Below are 19,213 nucleotides of genomic sequence, written 5' to 3'. Positions count from 1 at the left end.
GATAGCTCAGCTTCCAGCACAGAGAGGCTTATAGCTCTGGGTCAAGGCTAGGCATTCTGCACAGACCTATTCTGTGTTGGCAGAATACAGCACAAAGCAACCCAGAAGCTCTTCTTCAAAGGAGAATATTATCTGCAAAAGAAAAAAAATAGTATAACTTTTCTCTAAAATCCTGAAGGTCCCAAAGTCTCCGTAAAACATCCTTGTCTGGCACAAGTATTTCAAATGGCAAAGCAACTTGCTTGACAGGTTGGGCCCACTGTAGATTCTTCCCTTGCACAGGAACTCGCATACAATTGTCAGTGTTTTGCGTTGTTTATAAATGGGTCAAAGCAGCACACAAGAAGGAGGAATATGCCACCTATCACTTACAGCGCCCTATTATGTAATATTCCTCTTTCTTGCTTTTAGGACAGACCAGATATAATGGCTTATCTTTCCTGTTGCATCTTGATCAGATTCAATGGCTTGTTCAACATACTTGAACCACTGGAACTTTCAAAATTTAACTAAGGTAGCAGGACTTTGAATTTTCAAGGGATTTGTTTCGTGTCCTCTGGAATATGTCTCTCTTCTAAAAGTGTTAAAATATGCATATGTGGGATTGCTATATCTAGCTGCTAAAAATAACTTCTTCCTGATAATCAGGTCCAATTGCAAGATATTATCAATAGAGTGGATTAGCATGATAGTTTATGGAACAGGGAGACAATAGGGGTCCTTGAAGACTAGATAATGACAGAAGGCTGGAAGTTGGAATACCTACAAGGTAGATCAGTGAACAGCCAGAATACTGAAAGCCCACTCTTGGTGGTCTTTCTAAAAGGTATAGAGAAAAAAAAAAGAAGTTCTCTAGATCAATAATTGCATACTAGGTAACAAAAACTATGTTTATTTGCTCTAGTAAAGAAAACACATCTGAAGCACCATTTGCAATTGGAGTTGCTGCATGATAAAGTTGATGCTAACCCATTGTCATTCTCTAAGATCATATATTTTTGGCATAGACCAGGCAGGTTATTAGAATAAGAATGTGGCAGAAATCACTCTCCCTGCATCCTTCAGGTCCTTAAAAGTGACAATTTCTGCAGACCCTCTAGGAAAGCAGTATTGCTTTTGGTTAACTAGTTTTCTAGGTAGAGATATATCTAGCATTTTCCATTAAACGGGTTCTACTATAATAGCTCTGACTCCACCTATCAGAGAACCAGTATGAGGTGTCTGCTTTTTGCTGAGTGTGTTTGTACCAAACTATGCATTCAGAAACTGGAAAAATAACTATTAGAAGTGTTCAGGAGCCAAACGTATCCACTGTGAGGGGAATCTCAAAAAAAGTCCATTATTTACTTGGCCTTCTATACCCCTAACCCAACTGACTGACCATTCTGGATATTTTAGGAACAGAATCAGTATAAAGTCAATTTCAGGTGATCCTCAAAAATTAAGGGAGTATATCCCTTTCCTCACTTCACAGTCACCTGGTAAGTAACTTAATTTTGAAGACAGGAGGTTGAAATTTCCCAAGTGGCTCACTGGGAGTGATGGGAAGTTGTGCCACTCCTATTTCTACACCTTGGTGTGCAGACCCATGTATTCAATCTTTACTAGGCACAGCTTGAAATACTAGTTTTTGATGTCAGACTCGTACTGCATCTTGGAAGATGGCAACCCACCAAGTAAGGTATCTCCTCCAACATTTCACCTCAGCAATGCCTTCAAAAAGGGAGTGTATTTCCAGTAGCTTTTGGATGGTGTAGCAAGACCAGTAGATTCTACCACCCTGTGCCCACTGCCCATCTCCTTTGAAATTTAGTGAGCCCCTTGGTTTAAGGTAATATTAACCATGATACTGTCCCAATGAATCACTCCTTTTAAGCCCTTCAATAGTGGTGCCAGCCAACAAGACAAACTGATAGCTAGAAACATGTTGATTCTAGTAGAGATTAGTGACTGTTGATTCCAGCATAGAAGAAGCATAAGAACACAGTGTAATCAATTTACTGCCAAGTGGCTGGTATGTGATGGCAAGTTTTTAGCATCGGTCTCTATTGCTGGCAGGTTACATAGGTCAGGGAGCAGGAGTTGTGCCTGAGACTGATTCTTAGGGAGATAGGAGGTGTTTTGACAACAAAAGGCATAATATAAGTTTTTCAATGCATAATGTTAATAATCTGACTCCTGGGCAGTGATGATTCAAAAGCCAGTACATCTAGTATCCAAGGTTGCCAGGAAGCCCTCCTTTGTTATTTAGAAAGGAGGATCATTGGTAAAATATGAGAGGCATATGTGCCGTCATGCTCACATTGGCTTTTCCAGATTAATCTCCAACCTTCGCTTTGGTTTCTGAAGCCTCCCTACATCAACTGCCTCAATGGCCTACTTTGTCCACAAATTGGCTTTGGATAAAAGAGATCCCAAGACATAGATTAGAAAAGAGGAGTAACCTTGGGATTTTTATCCTCACAACTCTACACCTGCAGGTTCTGTAAAGGGCTCTCTCCTTTCAGGTTGCAGAAACCAATCACCTTACTCTTTCTACCTTGAGTATCATCAGCCCTGCTATTTCCATCCAGTACTACATTCTGTGTATGACCTTGTGGGTTAGCTCACCCAGACCTATGTAGATGGTGCACTTGTTCAACTGTCTTCAAAGTATCCCAAGTATCCTAATTTGTGTGTGCCATTTTTTTCTGCATGGATTCCTAGTGACATAACATATGGAAAAAATGGGGGTAGTAGGTTTTAACGAAAGTGAAAAAATGGACACCAAGAGGTTCTTTTCAAGTGACTAGGAAAATGAATAAAAAGTTCCTAGTAAAAATGTTTTGTTGATACTGAGGCAGAGAACCTAAGCAAGTGATAAATCCCAACAGATGTAATTAACAGATAATATGTAATCTCTTTTTAAAAAGACTCTAAGATTTGAAGCTCCAGGAACACTAAATTAAAATTAGATGTAATCTACTTCAACTGATGTTGTTAAACTCACTAATTGTGTATATTCATACTAGAGGAGTAAAGCAATTAATTTTCAAGTATAAATCTACACCATCCTCTACTTCACCCCAAACAGGCAAATATTTTCACTGTTGTCTTCATCCGCATCCATTTTATGCTGTATCAGTTATTTATTGCCACAGTCATGGTAGAGAACCAACAATACAAAACATCACTAGCTTAAACAATGGCGGTTTGTTACTAATGAGCGTGGTGTCCGCTGCAATGAGACCAAGTGGTTCTGCTTATCTTGGCTGGTTTTGTGCATAGGACGGCTGGCTGGCTGTTGGGCGACTCAGTCTGCCCCTCATGCTTTGTCACCCTTCTGCGGGCTAGCCATGACAAGTTCTCATGTCAAGGGACAAAGTGCAAACAACTTAGAAGGCCAGCCCAGAATCAAGAGGAGTGACACTGGTCTCCACCTCTTTAGTGACAGGAGAAGAAATTGTCATGTCAGAAGGAGGAAAGAATGGGGGCACTTAGTTCATTTAATCTGCCCTGTGTGCCTTTTCCACACCCACCTCTCCATACAAGGAGAGGCAGTGCATCTCTTTTCTCTATCCAAGACTCATGTCTCCAAAATAATCATTCCCATTTTAGAAAATAAACACTGCTGGGCCCTTCTGATTGCAAGGAACAGAGAGCATGACCAGAAACATTAAGAAATGGGAGTTCATGGGCCGCCTGGGTGGCTCAGTTGATTGAGAATTGGACTCCATCTCAGCGCAGTTCTTGATCTCAGGGTCATGGGTTCAAGCCCTATATGGGGCCCTGCACTGGACGAGAAGCCTACATAAAAAAAAAAAAAGAAAAGAAAAAAGAAAAAAGAAAGGAAATGGGAGATTACATTCATGGGAACCTGGAAGGAAATGAGCGGCCTCAGGAAAGGCATGGTCCATCCATATGCCATGCACTGATGCCAGACCTCAGGAACTTGGGCTTTGTGCTTAGGTAGCTCTGCTGAGATCCCCTGTTCTTTTCACGCACTAGAATGCACTTCCCGGAGGTACAACATGTCCCCACTCCCCACACTACCCAGTGGCCTTGATGGAGCAGGGGACAGCTTACAGGAGTCTCCCGAGCAGGGTTGTCAGAGTGGGACTTTGTAAGTTAGACAGCACTCAGGTGTGGCAGGAGTCCTGAAACCATCTCCAGTTATAATGTATACGCTTCTCCCCATTATTAACATTTTCATCGTGAAAACTGCTTTCCCCTTTTTATGACTCAAAACTGCTGTATGAAATGAGCCACACAAAGAGGAAATATAAATTCCTGTTGCATCTAAACACAATGAGGAAATGTCCTTCCTCTACCAAATAATACTTACTATAACAATAGCAGGCATAATGATAACATTTACATTTCCTCGGTGATTTTACAATTTTTGCTACACCGCCACATATTTGTTTTCTTTTTCATCACTATTGCTAGCTGCAATTCTTCTGTGGCCTGTCCATGCAAGCGTGGGCACGTCTCAGGCACTTCTCTGACTACGATTTCCAGTGATGACATCCCAGTTAGACCCCTATAGGCTGGAAGGCTCCCAAGAGACTCAGAGCCATATTGGCCATCCCAAAGGGGGAAAGTCCATGGGTGGACTTGAGAAGGTTTGGGGCTGAGGTACAGTATATGTCATGTTTGCATTTATTATGAATCACAAACATTTTCCACTAACATGAGTAGGATATTTGTTGAAAGTTAATATGTCAGCTCACCCGTGCCCAAGAGTCTGAGAGCAGAGACCAAGAAATCTGAAATTTAGTGAGTTTCCCTGGTGAATCTGATGGCTCTTTCTATCCTACTTGGCTCAACAAAATATTTGTGTAAAGTGAGTGAGGGTGTAGTTTTTCCAGGCCGCTGTGTATACTTGGTGTGTAACTAGCCTCAAAGGTTATTCACTACTTATCTAGGCCCTACGAAGTATTTCAAAACATCTGAGATGAAAATTGACCTCTGTTCCCTTGTTTTCAATACACACGGAATTTTGTCTTATTTAAAAAAAGATAATCTTGAACAATACAGATCATTTGATCTGCATGCAACTATCAATTTGAATGCAACTTCTTTAGCTTGTTATTTACATTTAAGGATGCAATCTACAAACTCAGGTTTAGTGGGAATGCTTCCCTCACAGAGTTCTTCAGAAGGGAAAGAGGCTAAACATCCTCTGGGCATCTAGTCCATGGGAGGGACTCATTGTACCAGAGATGCCCCAATGTAGTGGTCAGCGGGTTGGGCTCTTGGGGTCACCTGCCGGATTCATACCGTCCTACCAGCTTTGAGCTATATGTCTCTGGGCAAGCTCCTTAATTTTCTGCTTAAATCTTTTTATCTACGAACACAGATAGTAATGGACCAACCCCGAAGGGCACTTAATATGAATGAAGGGAATTCAGATGAGCAAAACTCATGGAGTTAACACATAACAAATGAGTAAATGCAAAGTAAATATAAGCTATTATTATTCTTTTATAATTACGAACTCCATTCATTATTAGTCAAGGAGTTGTTTTAATGTTAGTTAAAATTAAATTGGCTTATTTGGTTTAATTAAGGATGACGGAAAATGCATATGGTACTAATATATGGTAAATTGGTTTAAGGCTATATTTTAAAATACTAAGTTTTATTATTATTACCATTATACTCTTTTACCTGAATGGAAGATATGATATTACCATCCAGCGGCTCTTGCTGGATCCTCCCTCATACCATGGACTTCTCAAAGACCAGGATTTTTCAAAAATCCTGAAAATAAATTACACAGTTTAGGATTCCATAGTTAAATGATGCTACTCCCTATCAAAGAGAGGAAAAATCAAGGATTCTTCCTTACCTTCTGTTGAAAGGGTTTTAAGATTAACTTCCTTGTGGCTGGGTTTCAATCCTTTCACCACAAAATACCTCCGGGGTAAGAGCTATTTTGCATTTTGACTAGAGGTCTCCTTAACCTTCTGTCTGGCATTTGAAGAACTCTGAGAGTGGCCTATTAAAGGGTAAGCAATGGGGGAAGGGAAGGGAAGCCTTTCCTTTGTCTCCTATTCCTGCAGCCTTTTAGGAAGGGAAGAAGGATGGGCTCTGATTAATTTTGTGCCTTAGAGTTTCAGCAATCCCATGACATGCTGCACTGCTTTCTTTTTATGATTTCAGCTTCGCTCTTGCACTTCCTTTACACACTCCTCCAGTGGAAAGCTAACCTTTAGGCTTTTATAGACTGATACTGTTCAGAGTCAAAGCAAAGTTGGCAATCAAAGGCTAGGGTGGCATTTGAAAGGAAGATCATACCAATGGCGCTCACAGGACTGGTTCTCTGAAGTCCTAAGCGTGTCTTTTGAAACCAGCCTTCTCTGCATATCATTTGTTACTAAAATGCTAATACTGTTAGAGCTCCAATTGTATTCCAAGTCCCTGGAGGCTTTATGTACGCTGTCCTCACACTGTTCACAGACCTGATTTTCATATTGTTGGACAAAGTGTGGAGATTTTATTTGGATTTTATAGCCACTCAATCTACTCGAGGGCTGTTTTGCTGATTGACACAAGTTATGCAGCCAGAAGGTGATTACTCATAATAAGTTTTAACCTAAAATATCTAATATGTTTCATTAAACATATTGGCCATAAGATGAGATATTATACTATGTTCTACTTTATGGGAGGAGATGAGATTGCTAACTGATAATCCCTTGGGGCTTTTGGATATAGAGGACAATTTTAGTTTGATTTTCAAATGACCTGTTTGATCAGATCTGATCAAATCACCTATGTTCCCCTTGCCATTAGATGCACATGTCAGTATGAAGTCATAGCTTTCAATGCTACGTTTTTGGCTTTGTGTGCTACAAGTCTTAACCACTTACAGATATCTTTTTTTTTCTTTTCTTCTTTTCTTTTTTCCTTTTCCAGTAGAGATGGATTTGGCATAGGAACAGGATGAAAGATGCAAATTGAAAGGTGGTTATAGCAAAGCAGGATTTTCTTCCTCTTTCATTCCATGTAGGGAAAGAGACTTTGAGTAAAAGAGTAAAAAAGAACAGGGGTGCCTGGGTGGCTCAGTGTCTGACTCTTGACTTTTGCTCAGGTCACAATCTCTCCAGGTTCGTGAGATCAAGCCCCAAGATGGGCTCGGAGCCTGCTTGGGATTCTCTCCCTCTCCCTCTCTCTCTCTCTCTCTCTCTCTCTCTCTCTGCCCTTCCCCTGCTCTCTCTCTCCCTCCCTCTCTCTCAAAATAAATAAATAATTTTTTTTTTTTTAAAGGGTATAAAAGGACAGTGTCTTTGTTAATAGCACATCAGCTTTATCCTGCTGGAATGGACATCACTACCATTGCCTGTGTCCCAGCACAGTGAAAAAAATATGAATGACTAAAAGTTTATTAGAGATAAAGTACCCCTCATTCCTATCTTCCCCAAAGAATCAGGAAGATCACACGCTTCCCTGCTTTCTTACCTGGAGTAAAGTCTAACCCCTAGGCCCTGAGCTTAGTAAGGCAAAGAGAGAGAAATAATATCTAGTAAATCCAATATGAGGAGATAAAATATTCACACAAAAAAATGGATATGAGGATAAAAAATGACTCTAATTAAAACAAGTACTAAGTGTCTTGTACTTCTGTCTGAATTGTTGATATATATAAGATTAGCTAATAATGATGCTCTTTTATTATAATGGATTGTATCCACACGCCCACAATAGACCACATACCTAATAAGGGGCAATATTTAGAAGCTAGTGAGCAAAATGTAGTGGGACAGGCACCAGCCTCTGGGTTAAAAGGCCAAGGTGCTTTTCACTCGTTCGTTTGTTTGTTTCTTGCTTTCCACTTACAAATACCCTGAAATGGTGAGAGTAAACTCCTGTGTTCTGGGGAAGAAAAAATAACAATCTGCTCAAAATGTTTTTGAAAATCTAACAGACCTCTACCAATGTAAAGTAGTATCATTGGCAAATAAATCCTTATCTTCAAAAGACTGACTCTTGCCACAAATTGCCCCCCCCCCCCCAATCTAACTGCCACCAATACTTCATCTTAAATTAATCCGGCTCTGTGTTTTTCACAGTGGAAATCATGAAACTTCAGTTCTGACTTTCACGGCCTATGGCATTTAAGCACCATGTTGCTGAAACTCTTCTTGGGAATAGTTCCCCTCTTGCAGAGACCTTAACCTGCCAAGACTGAGAAGGGGCCTCTCACTTAATTCCCTAGAACATCTCTTTTATCTAACCTGGATGTAGGCAAAACAAAACAAAACAAAACAAAAAAACAAAAAAACAAAACAAAAAAAACACTTACCACACATTCTTTTGAAAAGCAGAAAGAGATTCAGTGAGATCCCTACTTCTGTTTGATGGAGGGTTGCTTATGAACTTTGCTAGAGGGAATCCAAGCTCCCCCTAGAGAATTCGGGTCTGGAGCAAAGACAGTGTGGCTGGTATGCGGAGTTTGTTCTGGAAACTTTGACATTTGAATAGAATCATGCTTGAAACTTCACACCTGGGGCATGCCATCTGGCTGAACTTCAGGGCAAAAAAAAGGTATTTACAATTATTTCATTTTGACAATATGGAGTCTAGGTTAAGTAGAGGCTGCAATTTAAAAATGAATTAAAAAATGGTGATTATGTGAGAGGATGGAGGTATTAGCTTACACTCCGGTGTTAATCATTTTATAGTATGTAAGTGTATCAAATCAACCAGCTCTGCACCTTAAATGTATACAGTTTTATATGACAATTATATTTCAATCAAGCTGGGGAAAGTAAATAGATAAGTAACAGATGTGATTTTCTTTACCTGACTTCTACACCAATTCAAATGGATTATGAGACTTGAGAAATAGAAAGCAATGTAAAGAAATAAGGTCTAAGATTTATTCTGGTAATTAAAAATATGGCTTTTTAAAGGTTACAATGTTATCTACTTTTATTTTTTTTTTTAATTTTTTTTCAACGTTTTTTATTTATTTTTGGGACAGAGAGAGACAGAGCATGAACGGGGGAGGGGCAGAGAGAGAGGGAGACACAGAATCGGAAGCAGGCTCCAGGCTCTGAGCCATCAGCCCAGAGCCCGACGCGGGGCTCGAACTCCCGGACCGCGAGATCGTGACCTGGCTGAAGTCGGACGCTTAACCGACTGCGCCACCCAGGCGCCCCTCTACTTTTAAAAAATACCCAGCATAACCTATGAAAATAAAGGCTCAGACCTCCATTTGAGAGCTTATAGGGTCACCTACAATAAAGTTTTTATTCTACTTTCTTCCCTGTTTTAAAAATACAGATTTGAAATTACAGCCATAGTTATGCCTTTCAAATGCATGCCTTTTAAATTTTTAAAGAGAAAATTATTTAATTTTCAATGATGAATTATTCAGTTGTTTAGGCTTAGCACTGTCACATCTTTTGGATTTTGGCAAGTTTTTAAGACCACATTAACAATCAACCACTAACAGATACACTGGGCTGACTACAAATACTAAATGCATTTGTATTTCTTTAAGTTTTTATTTAAAGGGGCGCCTGGGTGGGTCAGTCGGTTGAGCGTCAGACTCCGGCTCAGGTCATGATCTCGTGGTCCATGGGTTCAAGCCCCGCGTCGGGCTCTGTGCTGACAGCTCAGAGCCTGGAGCCTGTTTCAGATCCTGCATCTCCCTCTTTCTCTGACCCTCCCCTGTTCATGCTCTCTCTCTCTCTGTCTCAAAAATAAATAAATGTTAAGAAAAAAATTTTAAAAATAAATAAAAATAAAAAAAAGATTTTATTTAAACTGTACTTTTTGGCCAAATCAAAAATATTTTAATTTCCTTAAAATTCAAACTGGGGGAAGGTCTCTGGCGTTCAGACAGCTCTACAATTCAAATCAATTTTGTCCATATAAAAAGGATCACTGATGGTTCAAAACCTTGGGAATTTCTTAGGTGAAATCTGAAACTGGCCCTCATACACTGAGGACAAGGAGAGATTGAAGAAAGAGGCAGATCACTCCAGAATGACAGGAGGGTGGGAGGTTTAACAAGCCAGGGAACTTACCTATGAGGTTTGTCTTGTATTGCTGCAGGATGAGTAGATCTCCACACCCATCAGCAGAGAATCTTGAGTTTCTATAAAGGCCTTAATGGAGTTCAATCATGTACACAGTCCAGATGGTCTTAATAACACATTACTGTCTCAAGGCTGTGTCCCTGGAAACAGCTTTCTCTGTGGGAATGATGGGCAGAATGTACATTCCAAGGACAGGGGAGAGGGTGAGGTGTCTCTGATTGCCTGCTTCCAGCTTGCTGGTCAACCAGTGGTCATCCTCTTGGGACCTCCAACAATCATTTAGCATTTGTTTACAGTTTGTTTATTTGTTTACAGTTTACAGTTACTAGCTACCTCAACTTATTTTTTAAAAAGAAGTGGAATAGGGGCACCTGGGTGGCCCATTTGGTTGAGCGTCTGGCTCTTGATTTCTCCTCAGGTCATGATCCCAGCGTTGGGGGATTGAACCCCATGGAGGGCTCCAGGCTGACAGTATGGAACCCGCCAGGGATTCTTTCCCTCTCTCTGTCCCCCCACCCTTCTCTCTCTCAAAATAAGATAAATAAACTTAAAAATAAATAAATAAATAAATAAATAAATAAATAAATAAAAATAAACCATTTTTAAAATAAACTTTAAAAGGTTTAGTTCATCCATGTTATCACCAGAGAAAGAGTACATCACTAAGAAGTTGTTTTGAAACAAACATAGATATTATCAGTCAGAAATGATTATCAGTCAGAAATGCAGTAGATTAGCTGCATTAATAAACAGCCCCCAGATTTCATTGGCTTAAGCACAGCATGGTTCCCTTCTCTTTCATGTTTCATGGGTATTGTGATTAACTAGAGACTTTGCTCCTTAGTCCCTCTGGATCTAGGCTAATGAGGCAGCCTTATCTTGAACTCTGGGGGTCATTCTGAGGTGTACAGAAGGAAAGAGGGTGCTCCTAAGAGCCTTGGGTCAAAACTTAAAGGCAGACCCCAGAAATGATACACACCATTCCCAGTCTCCACTCATGGGTCAGATATGGGTTTGTGGCTCTATCACAAAAAGTTAGAGCATGAACCAACCTTATGCCCAAAAATTAGGGAAGAAAAAGACATGCATTAGAAATAACCCTAAAGACCAGCACAGTCTACCCTTCTGATCAGCAAATATTTGTTTCACTGTTTACCTTACAACTGAAATACACTTACAGCCTCTCTGAATGAGAAAAAAAAAATTTTTTTTAAAGATGTTTATCCAGCCATGCCATGAGACATAAAGGCTTAGCAGTCTGAGTGATGTACAGTAATATTTATAACAGGAGGTATGCTCATCATTAAGCTGGATCTTTCAGCTTGAATTTTACCTGCTATACTGTACTTGATGACACTGAGACTCTGCAAACCATCTTTTCTCTTTTGCCAGCTGACTCCCAGTTGGGCTTTCCCTCTGGGGATTCTAGGAGAAGACTGGAGACTGGAAGAAGAAAAAAGATACGTGATGCTTGCATTTTGATCCTGCAAAATCACTCCAGTAAGAGTGCTGCGGTACATCAGTGGGAGATATGCCAGCGACAGCAGCCAATAATGGTTTGTAATTTTTCAGCGCTCTTCAAAGGAAACACTCACTTTGTCCCCTCAGAGACAATGGAACCGGCGAACAAGGGCGAGTGCCAGACCATTGAGGTTTGCACTCCATCCACAGAGAGTTCCTCTTCCACATTAGAGGGCTGAATCCAGCTCAGAATCCAGTTCTGCAATAATCCTGACTTTTTCTTTCTGTTTCCAACCCCTGAAAGTGGTAGCTGCTTCCATTTCATACTCTTTGTGATAGCTTTCATGTTCCCTTTCTGCCTTTTCACCTACAGTGTTTCCTATTGAATTCCCCATTAAATAAGTGGTGTGGTTTTTGTCTCCTGACTGATGCAGTGTATACTGTAGGCTGAAACCATCTCCTCTTGATCCAGAGAACTATGTACTCAAAAGATAAGCTATTTGTCAACAACCCACCTGTAAACAATTGTGGGTCAGGAACAAGATATCTGCAATAAATTCTCATATTTAGAAGGTGGAAAGAACATGATATACTAAGCAGTCGAGTTCCTGGAGCTAAGCATAAATTTCTAAGGAAAGGGAAATGTTCATGATTATGCCCTGGTTTTAGCCCTTGCAAGGGGGTTTCCAGCCCATTGTTTTATTTAGTCCTTTGCTTCCAACCTCTGGAATGTCCTTCATTATTCTCTTAGGCCACCTCTGAAGAGGATGTTCTCCAGAACATGCCCTTTGTAATAGTCTGCGACCTGTAAGAAGCAGATGCCAAGAGAGTACTACATGTGCAAAAATTTATTTAGAGAAATGCCTGTGGAAGAAAATGGAGAAGGTGCTAGAAGAGACTGGGGAACCTTCAGATCATATACAGGCCTGACCCCAAGGAAAGGAAAAAGAGAAAGAACTGAGGAGGGGCGCCTGGGTGGCCCAGTCAGTTACACGTCGACTTCGGCTCAGGTCATGATCTTGTGGTTTGAGAGTTCAAGCCCTGTGTCGGGCTCTGTGCTAACAGCTCAGAGCCTGGAGCCTACTTCCGATTCTGTGTCTCCCTCTCTCTCTTCCCTTCCCCTGTTTGTGCTCTGTCTCTTAATAATAAATAAGTGTTAAAAAAAAAAATGTAAAGAGAAAGAAGTGAGGGGAAGGAAGGTTGATGCATGTTAAAATGCGTGACAATTCCAAGGAACTTTTGACAAGGACATCAGTGAGTCCTTGAGCCAAAGTTTCCCATTAGAGGGGTCCTGCTCCTGGGAACGAGCCTCCCCGTATTCAGTCATTAGTGGGGAGCAGCCTGTGGGAAGTGTAGCCCAAGCACACATGTGGTGATGGTTTTGGAGGGACCACTGGAGCCATTGGTAATTATGCTTTCTGCAGTTAATATTTTGAAGAACATATCCTCAGGGCCACCACATTCTCTTTCGGGACTTACCAGGTTCTCAGGTTGTTTTCTCCCATATAAATGTGAGAGTTCAAGGTTATTCAATGGTCAAAACAGTAAAATGTGAACCAGGTCTTCTCTTTGCTAGTCTGTCTGTCTCAAATACTTGCCTATTTCATTTTAGTTAGCAGCGCGTCCTAAGAACCACACCCATACTTTTTCCCAAGACTTTTTCTCCCCCTCTCTCTGAATATAAATGCTGCCTAATAGGTTTCCAGGAGAAAAGCACACTGTGGTTTCTTTCCCCTAAGTCACTTTCTCCAAGGAAAAGGCTTCATGAGGTGCACCCAAGCCATTCAAAGGTTGAACAATTTGAAAGCTGGATCTTTAATTTGATCCTTGCATTTAGACAGTGGTTTCATCTGATTTTGTTGCTTAATAAATTTTTTTATTTGTCTTTTATTGTTTGGGGTTGAAAAGCAGTTACTTGTTCCAAACCTACAAGTGGCTGAATAGCTACACTACTTTCTTCATTCCTGCTTGCAAATCAGCCAATTAGGTTCTCTTTCTTTTAGTGCCTTTTCAAATGGCATGACAAACCTATCTAATAACAATCTGCTTTCAAATTTTTCCACTAATGCTATCTGTTCATTAGGTACATTATATGCATTCCAAGTTTATTCAGGTAACATTGTCACCAAATAATTTGCCACCACATAACAAGGATCTTTTTTTTTTTTTTTCTGAATGATCATGCATTGGCCATTAAATATGTGTCCATAGTGACTTTATATAAATATATATATGGAGATATATATATATATATACACATATATATGTATGTAGATATATATATACATATATATGTATGTATATACATATATATGGAGAGAGAGAGAGAGAAACAGAACCAGTAAGATTATATATATATGTAAATATATTTATATTTAATTATTTGGAATTCTTAAAGAAAAGAAGAAATGACATAGAATCAATATTTGTTCAAACTGAAGAATTGTTTAAAAATAGAGGAATAGGGGCGCCTGGGTGGCTCAGTCGGTTAGGCGTCCGACTTCGGCTCAGGTCATGATCCCACGGTCCGTGGGTTCGAGCCCCGCGTCGGGCTCTGTGCTGACAGCTCAGAGCCTGGAGCCTGTTTCAGATTCTGTGTCTCCCTCTCTCTGTGACCCTCCCCCGTTCATGCTCTGTCTCTCTCTGTCTCAAAAATGAATAAACGTTAAAAAAAATTTTTTTTTTAAAAATAGAGGAATAATAGGTCATCGGGGAAGTGCATTTCAAATTTCATGTAGTTAAAAATATCCCCACCTTGGGGCGCCTGGGTGGCTCAGTCGGTTAAGCAGCCGACTTCGGCTCAGGTCATGATCTCACGGTCCGTGAGTTCGAGCCCCGCGTAGGGCTCTGTGCTGACAGCTCAGAGCCTGGAGCCTGTTTCCGATTCTGTGTCTCCCTCTCTCTCTGCCCCTCCCCCGTTCATGCTCTGTCTCTCTCTGTCTCAAAAATAAATAAACGTTAAAAAAAATTATAAAAAAAAAAATCCCCACCTGGATAAATTATATTAAAACTTGAAAATATTCAAGTAAAGATAGGGTCATATATATATATATATATATATATATATATATATGGCTTACTGGTTCTGCTTCTTTGGAAAATACTTACTGATACAGCCTGCTATTCTACAACTTTTCCATCTGACTATGGATTAGCTGTCGGGCAAGGTCAGATTTTTTTTGATAAATATCAATAATCTTCAGCAATTAGAGTTAAATAAGGCTTTAAGCCTCATCTTCTAATACCTGGTTATGAGGTTACTAGGTGATTTTCTATAATGAAAATATGTTTTAGAGAAAATCAACTATTTTAGTTTAGCAAGAAGGCACAAAAGCAGTCTTACAATCTATTTTTAATAATCTACACTAAAAACTGCACTATTTATCTCAGGCACTCCAATAATTCCCAGGATTGAACGATTCATTCTAAGATGAATGAAACAATATTTTGATGGCAGAATCATTCTGGCTTCTGGGACCAGGTGACAGTGTCCTCAGGAAACTAGAACCTATAGACCTAATGTACTGCTCACTTGTCCTTGCTAGATCCTCCTAGGTTGCACATAAAAGGGCAGAGTTGACCACACCATCCCTCTAGCCGCCCTCACAACTTGCCACAGTCACAGTCAATTCTCTAGTTAGAAAGTATTTTCGGGGCGCCTGGGTGGCTCAGTCGGTTGAGCGTCCGACTTCAGCTCAGGTCATGATCTCACAGTCTGTGATTTCGAGCCCCACGCTGGGCTCTGTGCTGCCAGCTCAGAGCCTGGAGCCTGCTTTGGATTCTGTGTCTCCCTCTCTCTCTGCTCCTACCCTGCTTGCGATCTGTCTGTCTCTGTCTCAAAAATAAAAACATTAAAAAAAAAAGTATTTTCAACAATCCTTACCTTATTGTTAGAATTCACTGATAACCCCGAGTTTTCAATCCCTAATGCTAATTCCTGAGATGAAGATTTCAAATTAAGGTGTTCCACATGATAGCCACTCCTAGGATAGAAATTACACCTATCTGGACATAAATTCCACAGACTAAAATAAACTGTAGTTAAATACTTTATCATGCAGAAATTTAACAACACATGAGCTATTAAGTCTAGGATATCCTGTATCCCAATACAAAGTCAATAATAGGCAGGCATGTAAGGCATTGGCAGTAGAAAGAGATATAAATCTTATTGTATTAACTAAGCCAATAGAAGATAATAAAGTAAAATTACAGAAACACAAGTATAAGCACTTATGCCTCTGAAATCTCTCTTTTTTTTTTTACATACTTGATCTAAGCAGAGCTATCTCATAAAGTAGTTCCATCTTAACAGTTCAGATATCTTTGAGTGCCCATCAACAAAGGACGGAAATCCAGCAACAAATTAAATATATAAAGTCCCCACCCTTGTGGGCCTTGTATTCTAGTGGGAAAACCAGTGGGAAAAAAAATAGTATGGTATCGTATAATATACTAATATGATAAACATATTCTAATATGTTACAGTGATAAATGGGTAAGGATTCTGTTTTAGAAAGAGTAATAATTCCAAGGGTTTGTGAATGACAAACTGTCTTCATCTTTTGGCTCCTGCAATGCCTCTGATGTGCCCTTCTATTGAATATTAGTTAAATAGTTAACTAACTAGTTAGTTAGTTAACTAATACTCCTTGAGTACTTGGAGACATTATACTACTGTCTTCTAACATCTTTCTGTTGTTGCTGATGAAAATTTTATCAGAGTAATTAGGAAATATTTGTCTTTTTTTCATATGATATGTCTTTACTTGGATATTTTCAAGTTTTCAATATTTTCAGTTTATCCAGGTGGGAAATTTTTTTTCAACGTTTTTATTTATTTTTGGGACAGAGAGAGACAGAGCATGAACGGGGGAGGGGCAGAGATAGAGGGAGACACAGAATCGGAAACAGGCTCCAGGCTCTGAGCCATCAGCCCAGAGCCTGACGCGGGGCTTGAACTCACGGACCGCGAGATCATGACCTGGCTGAAGTCGGACGCTTAACCGACTGCGCCACCCAGGCGCCCCAAGGAAATTTTTTTAACTACATGAAATTTGAAATGCACTGCTTATTTCTCCTTTAATTTTAAACAATTCTTCAGTTTGAACAAATATTGATTCTATGTCATTTCTTCTCTTCTTTAAGAACTCCAATTATATAAATATTGAAACTTTCCAATTTCTGTTTTCTCTGCTGCCTAATATTTGCATTTTAAATATGTATATGCACGTGTGTGTGTGTGTGTGTGTGTGTGTGCGCGCATGTGTGTGTTTGATCTTTTCTCTTACTGGACCCTTAGCTAACTCTTAAATATGATTTCTTTATTTATTCTATCATTGGTTTTATCCAGCTTGAAGTTTATCAATCTATTAAGTTTATTTAAATGAATATATTTCCCATTCTAGTATTTATTGGTCATTTTTATATTCGCCTATCTTATGTGTCTCTACTTTATTTTGCCTTAGATGTTACTGATATTTTGTATGAATGTAAGATTCATGTTGAGAAAAGATCTCTCTCTCTCTCTGTCTTGCAATCTCTCTCTCTCTCCCTCTCCACATTTCTCCCTCTGTCTCTGTACTCCCCATGGCCCTGGTTCAGAACTAAATCTATTTTTGAGGGCTGAGGACTCTTGTACCTGGTGTTATTGAGCATATAGAGATCAAGCCCCTAAGCCAGAGAACAGCATTACTTAAACATATGTTATTTTGTTATTTCCTTTCGCTTTCTGGTCACAGACTGTGTCACCTTAGGACTGAGAGTCCTGGTCCAGCGACTGATTCTAAGCACTGAGAGTTGATTAAATGGAGCTCTTATCCTCATTTTCCCAAGAAGGCTAAACTCTCAGGGCTCACATGTTGTGCGATCCCAGTACCTCACAGCATCAGCTAGGCACAATGTTTTCCAAGTAAGATTTTTTTTTATTTGTTACACAAAGTTGTTTGCATTGATTTTATCGTATACATATGTCTCTTGAATGTCCTCTTTTAAATTTCTATCATTGTCGTTATGCATTTGGAGCAGGAAGAGATCCACAATATGGAATCTTGCCGTCTTGGCTTGAATGCGATAGCACCTTGTCAACAGTTTACCTGTGGCTCAGAGCATTTTCATTGTCGTTTCCCTTTTTGTTGTTATGCTTTCCAGACTTTTTTTCAATAATTGTGTACCTCTTTTGACACAAGAAAAGAAAGGATGAATTTAGGATCTGAAAAGGAAAGGTACTTTGCAAATGTTTAATTTATACACATTCTGGTGAATTTTCTAACAAATATCCCTTAGACTGTTTCAATCCAGAAACAAGAGAGAAAATTGTCAAGTAGGTTAGGACATCAAACTAGCAGAGAAGAAAAAAGAATATTAAAATAAGGAAGCCAACTACATTTTCTTACTTCATTAAGTTAAAATATTTCCATATAATTAGCAATTGCCACTTCTGAGCGCAGTACAAGTTAACAGTCATTTTCCAAGCAGCGAAGGTAATTTTAGATACAGCTTGATGGGTTGTTTGCAAATCCACAAGCTTAGCATTGAGTTTTGAAATCCTCCACTTCTTTGACACTAACGTGTCAGCCTGGCCTGAATTGTTCGCCAAAACCATAACCAGGGATATTTGCATAAAAGAACCACGTGAAGAAAACAAGCATTAACAAGAAAAAGAAATGGAATTTTCCTCACAAGCTTTAAAAAAGTTCTTCAGAAGATGCTAACCAAATGTCATGAAGATAGCTCCCTCCATGGGCCAGTGTATCAGATTTCATTATCTGTAAAATTTATTTCATCTTAAGTAGGTTTCCACCTTTAACTTAAAAAAATAAAATGTAACCATTTGTGTTTGAATAACCACTGCATACTTAAACAGCTTATGCCATTTTTCTGAGTATTTTCAAATACCTAAAATCTTGAAGAGAATCAAAAAGAAGTGACTATTTGTAACATAATTCATTAATCACAAAGTAAAGAGATATTGTCATTGAAACCAGTGAACTAATTTCTCCATATCAATCATCTACTGGTATTCTGAAAATACGTTATTCACTGAATCTTTAAACCTAAAGCTATAGTCCACTAATGACATCCATGTTGAGAGTACAGTGATCAGTTCTCAATCCTCAACGTACTGGTCCTGTCTAAGCAAAAATACACCAGGAAACATTGGACAAGCAAGGAAGACTTTATTCAAGAATATTAAGGGGAGAAAAAAAGAATATTGCAATAGAAGAGAGAGGCCAAAACTAAAGCCTCAACTCTACTGAAACAAAAGGTGGGAGTAGTTTTAATCACTGGGGTGAGCTAGTGGAAAAATAGTGGGGAAAATTAGGCATGAGGTTGATCAATGGGATGTGTTGAGCATGCTGAGTTATTCCTGAAATCACAAATGTTTTCTCTTTCTGATTAGACCATCTGTACTTGCTTTTCAGCACCAAATGGAAGTCATGCTCCTATCTTCCCAAAGCAACTGGGAGATAGGAGCACCATCATCCTTAATGATGATGCTCCAAAGGGATGGCTCCCAGGTCCTTGAGGAAGACATTCCTCGCTTGTGATGGTGGCTAGAAGTTTTTTTTTTTTTTTAAAGATACACATCTCAAAGAGACAGAGAAAGAACTTACAAGTTTTCTAAAGTAAATGCTTTAAGGAAAGGGAATTCAAAGGCTTAGAGTCAGGAAAAATCCTGTCTGAACTTCAGCCAAGCTGAGAGCAACTTTAAGACT

The 19,213-nt window shown here is 39.4% G+C and overlaps 1 long non-coding RNA gene across 1 annotated transcript; it reads right to left on the bottom strand.

Moving 5' to 3' along the window:
- Positions 1–8,174: 8,174 nt before the first annotated feature.
- Positions 8,175–11,545, bottom strand: LOC125164723 (uncharacterized). The gene is made up of 3 exons (XR_007151870.1): positions 11,368–11,545; positions 10,023–10,190; positions 8,175–8,514 (listed from the first exon to the last, which is right to left on the bottom strand). It is a non-coding gene; the product is annotated as an uncharacterized LOC125164723 (long non-coding RNA).
- Positions 11,546–19,213: the final 7,668 nt, after the last annotated feature.

The sequence above is a fragment of the Prionailurus viverrinus genome, chromosome A1 (assembly GCF_022837055.1).
Source record: "Prionailurus viverrinus isolate Anna chromosome A1, UM_Priviv_1.0, whole genome shotgun sequence".
In the NCBI taxonomy this organism is placed as follows: domain Eukaryota; kingdom Metazoa; phylum Chordata; class Mammalia; order Carnivora; family Felidae; genus Prionailurus; species Prionailurus viverrinus.
The sequence above is the reverse complement of the archived record's forward strand: the minus strand, read 5'-3'. Positions and strand labels throughout refer to the sequence as shown.